The sequence below is a fragment of the Saccostrea echinata genome, unplaced genomic scaffold (assembly GCF_033153115.1).
Source record: "Saccostrea echinata isolate AGI-Se365-2 ecotype Australia unplaced genomic scaffold, CSIRO_AGI_Sech_v1 ptg000039l, whole genome shotgun sequence".
Lineage (NCBI taxonomy): Eukaryota > Metazoa > Mollusca > Bivalvia > Ostreida > Ostreidae > Saccostrea > Saccostrea echinata.
The window spans coordinates 434697-449634 of record NW_026889788.1 but is presented as its reverse complement, the minus strand read 5'-3'; positions in this window follow the sequence as shown (position 1 = coordinate 449634).

Genomic DNA, 14938 nt, shown 5'->3' with positions numbered 1-14938 from the left:
CAATTTTAATGAAAGGGGGTGACCCAGTTATATAAAACTCCTTTAATGAAAAGTCAGCTCAGAAGAAGATTGCGGAAATAATTAACAAAGACTGACCGACATGGAGATTATCTATTAGTCACTCTGCAAGATTAAAAGTTTGGATAGTGTGTGCCTCTGACTTCCATCAAAAGAGTTTCTTTTTTATCCCTAAAGCTAATGAAGCTAATTTTTCACAACAACATAATAAATGCCTTAGAAGTGAAGATTGTGATGTCATGGTGTATATAGGTCAAGTATGAGTTGTTCCATGAATTCAGCCAGCTCAGCATTTTCCTTATTTAGAGCTGGGGGTACATTTTATATTTTAATCTGTTGTTCATGTCTATGCTTCCACATATTTTTTTTGAATATTTTGAAATTTTCTTTAAGGTGATTTGTCTCTTTTGGCAGGGCATGGATTTATGGCACCCTTCTTTCCAAAACAATTATTTTTATGGCACAGGGTCTTAAAAAGCCCAAAATGGATGACCTGAATATAAGGGCTTTTATATCTCATGTGTTTATTCCTTGTAATAAGACTTCCCATGGGTACCAACATTTTTATGCCCCGTATCGAAGATTCGGGCGTATATAATTTTTGCACTGTCCGTCCGTCTGTCTAGCTGTCTGTTTGCCTGCAAAAACTTTAACATTGCTCATAACTTTTGATTGGTTGGAGCTATGGCTTTCATATTTCACATGTGTATTTCTTGTGACAAGACCTTTCTTTGGATACCATCATATTTGACCCTTTGACCTTGGAGTTTGACCCAGTTTTGCACAATTTTACCCAATTTTAACCTTGGCCATAGCTTTTGAACAAATGGGCTAGGGCTTTCATACTCCATATGTGTAATCCTTGTGACAAGACCTTCCTTGGGATTTTAACAACTTTGACCCTTTGACATTGACCTAGGAGTTTAACCTTCTTTTGAAAATGTTAACCTTGGCCATAACTTTTGAACAGCTGTGCTAGCACTATCATATTTTTACATATGTATTACTTGTGACAATACCTTTCTTTGGATACAAACATTTTTAACATTTTTTTAACTCTTGCCCCTGACTTTGGAGTTTGAATTGCATTTGAGAATCTTTAACCTTGGCAATTAGCTGTCATACAGGGGCATCACATCTTGTTTCATAATGCAAAGAGAGATAACACTAACAATATTTTATAAAGCAAAGAGAGATGAATCATAACATGTATTGTTTTATAATGCAAAGAGAGGTAACCCTACCAATAGAATTCTATAATACAAAGAGAGATAAATCTTATACATGTACTGTTTTATAATGTAAAGAGAGATAACTCTACATTGTTTTATAATGCAAAGAGAGATAACTCTTAATATGTTTATAATGAAAAGAGAGATAACTATAACAATGAAAATTCACTATGTTTACATTATAATTACATTTTCAACTTTATCGGTCATAACAATTTATCTTGAATTTTGCATTGTATGATACTCTAAATTTGCTTGAATTTCTTTCTACATTTTTTGTGAAAGACATTGTCCTAAAATTCTATTTTAGTGAGAATTAAGTTCCATCTTTTATACCATGCAAACATGCATACATAATTTGACAAATAGTTTCTTTATTCATTTGGACTAAAATTGATTCATATGTACAAGTCACAGTAACCTTTAAAAGTGACAGGATCTGGTTTTGACAAGAATACTGAAATCGGTCAGCATTTGTCAAAAACTAAATACAATAGCCCCCGGTGACTGTCTAGTATGTCAAACCTAAATTTGCAATGGTGGGGATCTGTCTGAGCATATGCATCACATGACTGAATTTTTTATAATTGTTGTCAGATTTATTCACAAATGATAAATCAGTTGAATAAGGATATTTTGACACAGCTCTTTAACCAAAAATGGTAAACTGTTTATTTTAATATATATTTTTGAAAGGAAATGTAAAATATTGCTTGCCAAAATAGGGAAAATTCTCCAAACACAAATTTCTTAGAAAAAATTAATGATAGTCTTTTTTTTTTTAAAACTGAACCTTCGTTTCTTTGCAGACAGAAAAAAATCTCATTATACACTGTACATGGTATAAAGATACAGTCATGTGACATACCCTGATATGCTGACATACCATAAAAAAATGTTAAAAGATTTAAAATGATTTTTAATCTTTAATAAAGAAAATGTCCAAGATTCATTATCCCTGCATGATCAATGTATCTACCAGACTGACTACTTCTATCAGAAGAACTTTAAGCACAGATTTTTTTTCCATTTCTTGATATTTTTTTTTAACCCAGTAGATATTGAATCCATATTGCCATTTTGCACTTTAGTAATTAGGATTCGAGACAATGAAAGATTTTAAACGGCCCCTCCCTATACTTAATGAGCTTTAAGCTTTTTTAAAGATGAAACTTTAAACATGAAAAGGAAGTAGGGAAATCCATTCATTTTATCTGTTTCAATGGGGGAAAAGTTAAACAAAAAAAAAGTGAAGATTTTTTTTCTCTTGTGTAACTGTGTTTCTTGAAATTATGGTTTTCATTATCTAAGGATCTACTATTTAGAATAAGTTCAAGCAAACACAAAGTCCATCTTGATCATTAATTTAAAAATTAATTCATTACTTTTTGTTGCATTCCTTAATATATCAAAATTCTTTCCATAATTTTTTTTAAGGAATATGAAATATTTAAGTGATTCAGAATAATAAAACACATTTTTTTAAATTACATAAATTTAATATACGTACATGTATCTGTTTCAAATTCACGGAATGAATGATAACCTGGATTTGACCCATATATAGGAAATTAATAAAACTTTTAAGCTCTTCTAGCATATATATCAACCAACTTCAAAAAGAACTGATAAACTTTGCATATCAAATGAACATATTTCTGACAATCTCTTATCCAGAACCATCATTCACAGAAAAAAAAAAAATCACCATGCGATTTTTATTTTTATCCTGATCGTGCATAAAAACAGGGAGGTACATGTCATGTACCCCTGCCCCCCAGACATCTGGGTTTACACTTGTTCAATTTTTGCATGTTGTTTAAAGTTTATTGTGGACATGCTGACAATTTAGAGGCAAATATTTTTATATTATAAACATTCAGAGAAAAAAAAAATCAAATTCAAATTGAATCAATTAATAATCTATAGAGTTTCCTATTTTCTCTGACATATGAGTCGATATTTTTTTCAATACATTTTTATCAATATTTTTGGAATGAAAAATAATACACCATATTCACAGATCTGTATCATATATTGAAAGGATGAAATGTTTTTAAGTGATATAAAATTGTTTGTATTATATAACAAATTACAAATTCTCAAAGTGTTCAAATTTCCATTTTTTTTTAGTGGGCCAAATGTCTCAATGACATTTGTTCACATTTGTAAAGCAATATCCAATTATTAAAAATTTAATATAGCTCTGGAAAAAAAAAATCAAATATTCAGAAAAAAAACTAAATGCCTGATTTTATGACATTTTCTAAAAAATGAAATGAAGCTTGCTTCTTGAATCACCCATTATACCCACTGAATTTGATGGTTAACCTCTCATACAAAACAACAAAAACAAAAAAAAAAAACCCTTAAAATTCATGTCAAAAGAAACAAAAGTGTTGGATCTTCAAGAAAAATGGTCGACAACTTTTTTTCCTTCTCCAACACTAAACACTTGTTAGAGCTTGGTGATTTATGCCATCCGGTTCAGAAAAAAAAAGAATAAGCAGCAGAGAGAAACCTTTTGCATTTGATTGCATTCCTCGCGCTGCCGGTCGGTCTGTTATGTAAGGTAATTGTAACATATGTGATCTGTTGGAAATCAGAACGGGAAAACAATTGTAGGAAATACCTGTTCACAGATCTACCACCTCACCGATGGTGGAAACCATCAATGAAACCGACAGATTTATCACCCGAATCAGCCATTTGCGCATGTACATGTGGAGTGGGGATAAAAACCATATTTAGGTTGAGACTGCACATCCTTGTTAACCATATTACTCATTTCAATGGTAAAACATCAATAATTACAGTAATTATTTTATAATATCATATAGAACTAACATATAAAATATCAAAGTAATGAATGCTTAGCAATTGGATGCCTACCATAATAAAAATCATCAATGAAATTTCAAATGTAATTCCTCATAAATTAAAAGGCCATAACTTTTTAAAACAGGATAAATTACAAAAAGTAAATTTTGTTCAGTAAAACCCGGTTAACTAAATTTTTTCCATTTTTTGATAAAAATGATATATTTTTGTCCCCTTTATTTCCCATGCAAGTACATTTAGACCTCCAGTCATCACCGTGACAATATGTCACTTAGATGACAATTAATTGATCTTTTCCTTTGAAATAATGATGTAAGGACACATCTTTTTGGTCCATCAGCAACAAAATTCCTACCCAAGCTCCAATTTATTCCAACCAAGTATTCCAAAGTATACTATCTCACTTCTTACATTTGACCTTAACCTGTAAGATATGACCCTGAGCTAAAACAAAGACCCTGGACCCATGGGTCATCAGCAACAACATAATTTACTCAAGTTTGAAAATATTTCAGTCAAGGGTACAAGAGTTATAGCCCAAAAAGCAAACAATTTGTTCAGTTTAATAAATTTGATTATTAATTTCTTTCCTTTAATACATGCTGCTACAATGATTGCAGACTCTCCTGCAAGTTAGAATGTCTCACACATTACAATATTTCACAACACAGTGGTGAAAAAACTAGACCGGTTCATTGATAGCTTGTCAGTCTCTACTTAAAAACCAAGTTAATGACCCAGAGAACCGCACAGGAACCAGGAAGAACCAGAACCCTGAGATCAAAGCACCAAACCCCCCTACATCTCCATGAGCATGATTAATTCTTCATCATTTACAGATGGCACAAAGCAGTGGCAAAGAAAAATAAAACTCCCAATAATAAAGGAAACAGATTGTTTTTACCTGTCCAAATTCACAAGGAGAGGTTAACAATGTTGTGAACTTCAATAGGGAGTAAAGTGCACTCAACACACTTCAACCTGGAAAAAAGGGGGTCTTTGCTGATTGGCGGCATGTTTGACAAAGGACTTAGAGGGGTTTATATCAGAATTACGAGGGGATTACTTTCTTCAAAACTGTTTTCGTTTTGATCTACAATCTGCATATTTTTAAACTGTAGTGTTATGGTGTCATGAGGCCTGTTTTGAAATCTTCTTTTGTTTCCTGTAGTTTTACTTTTAGGTATCTTTTTCAGTCATTGAACCCATGACTTTTTCAACCAGAATTGACCTAAATTAGCTTTCAGTTGTTTTGTTCAAAGTTTTTTTTTTTATAAAAAAGAGGAGTAGTTATGATATTTTTGCATACTCATTTGGCTCTAAAAGGATTTTTTTATATAATGCATCAAAACGTTAATAATTCTTGGAGATGGGTGATGCATGTTACTTTCTGGAGTTAAAATACTTGAAAACTGGATAATTTTTCAAACCTTTGCATATATGTCTAGTACATAAGAACACTAAAAAAAGAGGCCCATGGGCCACAGTGCTCATCTGAGTCACCTTGGCCAGCTGTTCTAATCAGAACATTGGGACAACCCTACTCCTGGAGGCCATGATTTGAACAAACTGAATTTTAACTACCTGATTCAAGATGAATAATCATGACCATGCTTTCTAGGAACATATTCATTAAAAGATTTTTCTTTGATTCTCTATTGTGGCCCCACCCCAGGGCCAAAAATGTTAATTTACATTTTTTACGTTGACCTGATGATGTTTGCATATTTTAACATTAATCATGGTTCTACTGTTCAGGAGAGGAATATGTTGCAAGATTATTCCCTATATATTCCCTATGTGTTAAACTTTGACCCTTATGATGGTGCCACCCTACCCCTGGGGGCCATGATTTGAACAAACTTATATATCTACACAACTTGAGAGTGCTTGTATAGTAATATGACTAATCAAGACCCTGCTGTTCATAACAAGAAGGAATTTAAAGATTTTTTTCCTACGTAACATATATTTCATTGTTAAATTTTGATACCCCACTGTGGCCTGGCCCTATCCTTGGAGGCCTGATGGGCGCGTTTTACAAAAGAACTACATGTAAATAATATGACTAAGACCAAAAGTTTAGTTGATTGTAAAACTTATGTTTCTGTTAAAAATTGTTTGTATAAAAAAAATTCTTTCTAAATTCTTTTCAAAAAGATTAAAACCATTTTCAAAGTAATGCAAAAATGAAAGTTATTTGCATAACAACATTTTGATGTTAGTCATATAAGTTCTTACGTAAAAGGTGGTCCAGGTTTTGAACAAACTAGAATCTGAACTACTTAAGGATGCTATCAGAAAAATAAAAATTTCCTCATAAATGTTATAATTTCCTTATAAACAAGTTCTTAATAACCCAGTTTTACTGTATTAAAAAACAACAATAGGTTTCTCCATGAGCATGTCTATGTCAAAAAAAAGTATTTTGGCAAAACCTTGTTATAATATAATTATAAAAAGGACAGAAAAATGTTGCATTGAACTTCCAGTTCTCAAACTTTTTTGAATATTGCACTCTATTACTTATTCTTATGTTACATGCTTCCTAGTTCTACAAAAATCACTTTTAATTCGGGCAATAAAGGCAACAATTCTTGCAGAAAATCCCGCTGACTTCTGTGCACAACTTATCTATACAGGTTAGCATGAGAAAAGGACACCAAAACTTCAACTGATAAAGTTATGAAAATAGCATTTTTGAAAAATTAATGCAAATATCTTTTGAATGAATAATCCTCACGTTTATATATTTTACATTCTAAAAAAGAAGCCCCTAAATGCCAAAAAATCATGCAGAAAATTGCTAGATTTAATCTGGTGAATAAACCACCTTGCATTATCTAAGCAAAGCTTGACTGGAGGTGGGATAGCAAGGAATTAAACAGTGGGTTTAACTATTTGTTTATATTTTTAAGAGCCAACACCAAAATAAGATCAAAGAGTGTTATATTTCAGGTTTTAAGCTCCAGCACACTCTGTGGTGAGCCATCTGGCCTAACGATCATACACTTCTACACCCATATCTGTCATTAGAAGCAATATTCCAACATGCCCCACACTAATTCATTTGAATTGTGAGGTCTCCAGGACCTTGGCTTTCTTAGAGAAACCATGATTCATTTCACAGACCAAAATGGTCATTTTTCAACAATTGAAATGAGAATTTACTGACCATTTCTGTTTTCATTTCATGGAACATTGAAAATATGTTGTTTAGTTTGAAGATTAACATGGATATTACTAGTTTGAGCAGTAACCTGACATACAGAATCAAATTTGAGATGATGAAGTACCAACAGACCCTCTTGTCAGGAAAAAAGTGGTCAATGTGTCTAGAACATATAATGTACTTGTACATGTTCCTGAGCAAAATGCAGGGCAAATATTTATTCATAAGTTAATGCTATTGAATGTCTGTCTGTTGAATCTATGATAACCTACCTACTTTGCTTACTTAGTATGATATCTCTTGTTTCTCTTTCCCTTCTTGGGAGTATTCCCTGCAGTATTTCATTCAAAGATCACAGTGAATAACCAAACTGCTAGAGATCAGTCACTATTCTAACTACAGAGATCAGTCCCTCCTACACAGGTATATCTGCTAGAGAAAATTCCTTATTCTATATGCTAGAAATCAGTCCCTACTCTAACTGCTAGAGGTCAGTCCCTATTCAAACTGCTAGAGGTAGACAGTCCCTTACTCTTAACTGCTAGAGGTGAATCCCTACTCAAAATGCTAAAAGGTCAGTCCCTACTCTAACTGCTAAGATAAGTCCCTATTCTACCTGCTAGAGGTGAGTCCCTACTCAAACAACTATAGGTGAGCCCCTACTCTAACTGCTAGAAGTCAATCCCTACTCTACTGCAAAAGGTCAGTCCCTACTCTAACTGCTAGAGGTCAGTCCCTAATCTATCCACTAGAGGTCAGTCCAACACTATCTGCTAGAGATTAGTCTCTTCTCTAACTGCTAGATATCAGCTCTTACTCTAACTGTTAGAGGTCAGTCTCTACTTTAATAGCAACAGGTCAGTCCCTTACTCTAAATGCAAGAGGTCGGTCCCTCAGTCTAAATACTAGAGATCATTCCCTACTCTTACTGCTAAGAGGTCAGTCCTTAATCAAACTGCTAGAGGGAAGTCCCTAATCTAACTGCTAGAGATCAGTCCCTTTTTCTCTCTAACAGCTAGACATCAGGCCCCACTCTAACTGCTAGATGTCAGTCAAACTCTAACTACTAGAGATCATTTGCTACTGGCCAGAGGCCAGTCCTTAATCAAACTGCTAGAGCACAGTTCCTACTCTAACTGCTAAACTGCTAATGGTCAGCACTCACTCTAACTGCTAGAGATCAGTCCTGACTCTAACTGGTAGAGATCAGTCTCCTACTCTACCTGCTAGAGGTCAGTCCCTAATACTAAATGCATGATATCATTCCCTATTCAAACTTATTGAAATCAGTTCCTTACTCTAATTGCTACAGGTCAGTCCCATACTCAAACTGCTAGAGATCTGTCCATACTCTAATTGCTAGAGGTCAGCCTATAATACTAACTGCTAGAGGTCAGTCTCTACTCTAACTACTAGAGATTAGTCCCTTTCTCTAACTGCTAGAGATCAGGCTCCACTTTAACTGCTAGATTTCAGTCCCACTCTAACTGTTAAAGATAATTCCCTACTATGACTGCCAGAAATCAGTCCTTAATCAAACTGCTAGATGGCAGTCCATATTCTAACTGCTAGAGGTCAGCACTCACTCTAGAGGTCAGTCCATGATATTAAATAAGTTGTATCATTCCCTATTTAAACTTATAGAGGTCAGTCCCTTACTCTATTTGCTAGAGGCCAGTCCCGTACTCTAACTGCTAGAGGTCAGTTCCTATAACTAACTGCAAGATGTCATTTCCTATTCAAACTTATAGAGGTCAGTCCCTTACTCTAACTTCCAGAGGTCAGTCTCTAATCTAACTGCTAGAGGTCGGTCTCTACTCTAACTGCTAGAGGTCAGTCTTTACTGTAACTGCTCGAGATCAGTACCCACTCTAAATGCTATAGGTCAGTTCCTTATTATAATTGCAAGAGATCAGTTCCTACACTTACTGCTAGAGATTCAGGTACCCGGTCTAAATGCTAGAGGACTGTCCCTACTTTATCTGCTAGAGGTGAGTCCCTACTTTTTCTGCTAGAGGTGAGTCCCTATTCTACCTGCTAGATGTTAGCCCCTTACTCTTACTGCTAGAGATCAATCCCTACTCAAGCTGCTAGAGGTCAGTCCCTTTCTCCAACTGCTAAAGATATGTCCCTACTCTAACTGCTACAGGTCAGTCCCTACTCTAATTGCTAGAGATCAGCTCTTACTCTAAATGTGAGAGGTCAGTCCCTTACTCTAATTGGTAGAGGTCAGTCCCGTACTGTAACTGCAAGAGGTCAGTCCCTTTCTCTAAATGCTAGAGGTCAGTCCCATAATTTACTATAGAGATCAGACCTTACTCTAACTGCTAGAGGTCAATCCATACTCTATTTGCTAGAGATCACTCCCTATTCTGACTGCTAGATTTCAGTCTCTATCTAACTGCTAAAACTTATTCTCTACTCTAACAACTAGGGGTCAGCCCTCACTCTAACTGCAAGAGATCAGTCCCTACTCTGATGCCTACAGATCATCCCTTATTTTAACTGCCAGAGATCCATCCCTTCCTTTAATTGCTAGAGATCAGTTCCTTACACTAACTGCTTGAGGTCAGTCTCTACTCTCACTGCTAGAGGTCAGTCCTTTACTCTAACTGCTAAAGATTTGTCCATTCTCTAATTGCTAGAGGTCTGTCCATACTCTAACTGCTAGAGATCAGTCCCTACTCCAACTGCCAGAGGTCACTCAAATACTCTATCTGCTAAAGATCAGCCCCTAATCTACCTCATAGAGATCAGTCCCTAATACGTACTGCAAAATGTCATTCCCTATTCAAAATTATAGAGGTCAGTTCCTACTCTAAATGCTAGAAGCCAGTCTCTACTCTCACTGCTTGAGGTCAGTCTATACTCTACCTGCTAGAGGTCAGTTCCTTACTCTAACTGCTAGAGGTCATTTCCTTTCTCTTACTGCTAAAGATCAGTCCCTACTCTAGCTGCTAGAGGTCTCTCCCTACTCTCACTGCTAGAGGTCAGTTTCTTATTTTAAATGCTAGAGATCGGTCCCTATGCTAACTGCTAAGGATTGATCCCTAGTCTACATGCTAGAGGACTGTCACTTCTTTAACTGCTAGTGGTCTATCCTTTTTACCAGTGGTGGACCAATTTTAGGGGGTGCATGATGGGCACACCCGTCATGTGCCCCCTAAAATTGCTGAAATCAAGCTAAAACATAGTTTCTTCTTTGAACAGAAATGATTCATTATACAAAGGGTTCTATTTCTACATTCTTGCACAACAGGAACATCTCAGGGCTTGACTACTAATTGCTTTGATTCCACAGACCTTAAAATATTTTAAGTTTTATTCTCATCAGTAAAAATGATGATAAATAGTAAAACTGTCCACTTAGAAAACAACAATTTTTCACTACAAAATCTCTAGAATCCAGGAGCTTTGCCCCATGGGTCCCAACTACAGCTTAGCCCTGGGCCAACTGGGGGCCTCAAGGCAGCCCCTAACTCCCTTTCTAATCAGTTGGTGCCCCCTCTATATTCAAATCCTAGATGACTGCCCCTGTTAACTGCAAGGTTTATGCTTAAATAATCCCTGCAATTAGCTGAATTTTAAGAGATATCTAGCCAATTTATTATCTGTATTGATTTCCAGCAAAGTCCTTATGATCTAAGTTACAAGAGCTACCTGCTTACAAGATCTGCATCATTTTCAAATAATACAATATCAATGTACTTTGTGTTGGTCAATACAGTGCACTAGTTGACCTCCTATATCCAATTTCAAGGATCCAATGGAAGAACTCCATCACTATTCTGCATGATGGAAACTACAAACACTACAATTATCTTTCCAAAAAGCAATCAATCTTTGAGGATGTTCACTTTAACTCTGATATTGAGAGCTAGGCATTAAAGAAGGGAATACAGTGAACATCAATTAGTGTTGTCACTGTGGCACTCGGCAAAATCCCCTCTATTGCAACTTGGGAGATCTTGGCAGAAAGGAAATCCGCTTATGTCACTGTAGACAACAGACATATACAAAATGGTGGTGGTAGGGTTCAACATTGTTGGCTGTTGAAACATTTTTTGAAATTCAAATATACATTTCTTTTCTTTTTGTTTTTCTTCAAAAAATCAACTTTTTTTTACTTTCTACAAATATTTATATAAAAACCAACAAATCTTAAATTGCAGCGTAACTCTAATATTCCTAAGCCAATACTTGATACATTTGAACAATTTTAGATTATTACAAGAAGTCAGGGGAAAGACCGGATCTTATAAACATTCCTTTGAAAAATCATTCACTTAATTTTATGCATTTAATGAAAGAAGTTTCCAATTATCTATAGTATGTGCAACAGGATAAGAATGCAACCACTTCTCAATGGAATCAAACATGCACAAATCAAGATCTCATTCACTTGCAGAGTGCATTAGCAAATAATTGCAAAATCTCATCAATGAAAGAAAAGCACCAGCATATTACTCGATTTCCTCCAACTAAACGATCCGACACACCCCCTGACGTAAAACATTTAAAAGATGTACGCTAATCAGACATTGATTTCATGTTTTATGAGTCTAGGTTTCTTTTTTGTGAGAGAAGATAAATGTTTATATTATACAATACCCTGTGTTCCATATATATTTACCATACAATTAATTACAGGCCGAGTCAAGAGATTCTGACATACTGACAATTATAGACACCATTTAAGGACACATGGAAATTGGATTCTGATGAAACATTACAGAAGATTATAAGAAACAACTATTCTGTGAAAGCGATGAATGTTTACACACTTTGAGCAGCTTTTGTTGTGTACATAAAATCAAGTTCTTACGTACTTGTTCACAATAGAAGTTGCAGAGAAATATGCAAACACTTAAAAAACTGCACAAAAACAAATGCAGGAACTTTTCAAGATTCATAGCATACAGTGGCATTTTGTTAACTTGAGTTTACTGATGTTAGTTTTCAAATACAATTTATCAATTCATGTTTTTTAATCAATTTTTATGCACTCCAGAACTGAATAATTTTTTTAGTCTTTTCTTGGCATTTCTTACACACTCTCACACACAAAATAATGAGAAATAAAGAAAAGAACCTCAGAGGCAAGTCAAGTTTCAGCATGGAAACTTTATCTGAAAAATATGAATCTTTTCTTAAAGCTTTGTTCCCCAAAGTTAGGAATCCCCCTAAATATTGGAAGAAAACAATGATCCAAGTAATTTCTCTGTATGAAGCTCAATTTCATTTTACATTTTAATTTTCAAATTGAAAGAGAAAATCGGAACAATGATACATTGAGAGAAAGTAATTGATATTATAGTTTTCATTTTTAAATTATCGACTGTTTAAAAAAATTAAATGTAATGCTTTCCTAAAATCTACCCATTGAAAGTTCAATTCAACACTTTTTTTTCTCTTTCTCCATTAGAATTTCTTTATTCACGGTACCCCTCTTCCCAACATTTTTCTTTCAACCACAAAATGTCTATGAAAAATCAAGTTAAAAGCTCCACTTGCAATAACTTGGGTCCCCCACTTGTTAGAATGATTAGCACCTGTTTCAGCCCTTAAACTTCACCAATAACTTCACATTCTCCTTGCAGAGAATGCCAAACCACATTGATAATCCTGCTTACACAAACTTTTTTGCAATATTCAAATAAATGGTGTCAATTAGCTTTACTTGTGTGCAAACTTTCATCCATCTTTTCTGTATGATTTTACCCATTTCTGGGGTTTTGGAACTCTTTGCGATTTCTGATGGCTCTTAACTTCTAAAACATGACTTTCAAATGTCAGCCTAGAACATTTTTCAAGGTCTCACCTAAATTTCATAAAAAAGACTTAACAATAATGTTTGTTCAAGTGAAATTCTGAAGATTCTGATTGTTTTCAAGTGTAATGGCACAAATATTGGACATCTATTTAAAAAATAAATAAATAAATGATATAATTAATATTGCTGTAGGCTGGCATCATTACCCTTTATTATGCAAGTCTTCCTAAAATAGAAGACACCACTCCCAAAAAGAAAACAAAAATAGGAATTGTAGGAAATGGGAATTTAATAAATTTGAAATAAATCCTACAGATAATTTCAGAGGTAGAAAAATTGATCTAATAAATCATTTACTCAATGGATAAAATATATACAACTTTTTCCCTCAAGTTCAAAAACTTGATCAAACAATGTTGCTTAATTAAATTAATCTCAGACACAACAAATATTAAATATCTTAGGGACCAATTTCTGTCAATGATTATGAAAAGTGCTGAAACAGTATTTTATTATCATTTTTGACCATTTGTTTCTACAAAAAATGAAAATAACCTTAAACATGGCCATTTTACTTCTCAGTTTTATAACTGTAATATGTATGGCAATTTTCTTCATTTGTTGTGTCTAATCAAGCATTTGAACTCACACATGTACATCTAGATTGCTAATACAAATATCACATTTTCATATACAAAGCATTTTTAACAAGGCAATTTAACAACAAATTTAATATCTTAATAAAAATTCAGGAAACTTTCTCTCACACATCTTTACAAGATACACCTGTCTGCAAATACTATATATGATATAGTTTAATTAAAACAGCAGAGTCTGGTAACACATGCATGTATGGAAGCCTAGAGTATTTGGGATGTCTCTCTCGTTTATAAAATTTTAACTGTCATAATTTTAATTAAGAATTAATGATGCAAGTCAATGTTTGGATGAGAAAGGGTAAAAAATCATACATTACTATGCAAATGCATTAAAAATACCCTTGTCTGAAAACAAGTATATGAAGATTACAATTGGTAATGGTAAAAAGACATCTTTCTAAAATACAGTTCAATTTACCTTTTTTGGAAACAAATTTAAATTGGAACATGACTAATTATAAAAAAAAATCCAGATTTTGTCAGCAAGAGATACTATATATCAACATATCAATTGGATGTAAGTACAATCAATCCTCATTATCTTGAACTTAATGGAATAAAAAAAGAGGACATATCCAAGGATTCCAGATACATCGGTTAAAATACTCCGAGAAAAAATAATTGAGACTTCCATCTCACTTCGACATATCCATGGTATTTGAGTTTTCAACTAATGTTCGATATACTGACATTCAACTGTAATTAGGATAGGGCAAGGTGTTTCTGGTTGACCATCTAGTTTTTTGGTTTTATGATGTGATCAAACAGTTTGCACATGTGATAATTTGCATAAACACTGTAGGTGTTTATGCATAAAATTATTACATGAGCACTAAACTGTTTTATCATCACTCCCTAAATTTACATTTTTTGCTCAATAAAAAAAGGAGATATTTACATTATTTTTCTCAATATAATTAGAAATTCAAGTCTGCAAGCCACACCCAGTGTATTACTAGGCCACATACAGCAAGGAGGCTGTTCTAGCTGTCATGTCACATGATGAACAAATAGCTTTATGGAGATGTAAAGCTATTTCCTTATTTGACTGTAGCTTTATCTTGAGACAGACAAAGAGTCTCTTACTTTTTTTGTGTATATGCATATTGCAATATGTTACCAGACTCTGACAATTTTCAGCAGTTTTACAGCAGCAGAAAAATTAATGCTTCTGCATCACTCATTTCATCTTAATGAAAATAGATCTTACAATAATTAACAAATCACAACAATTAATAAGAAT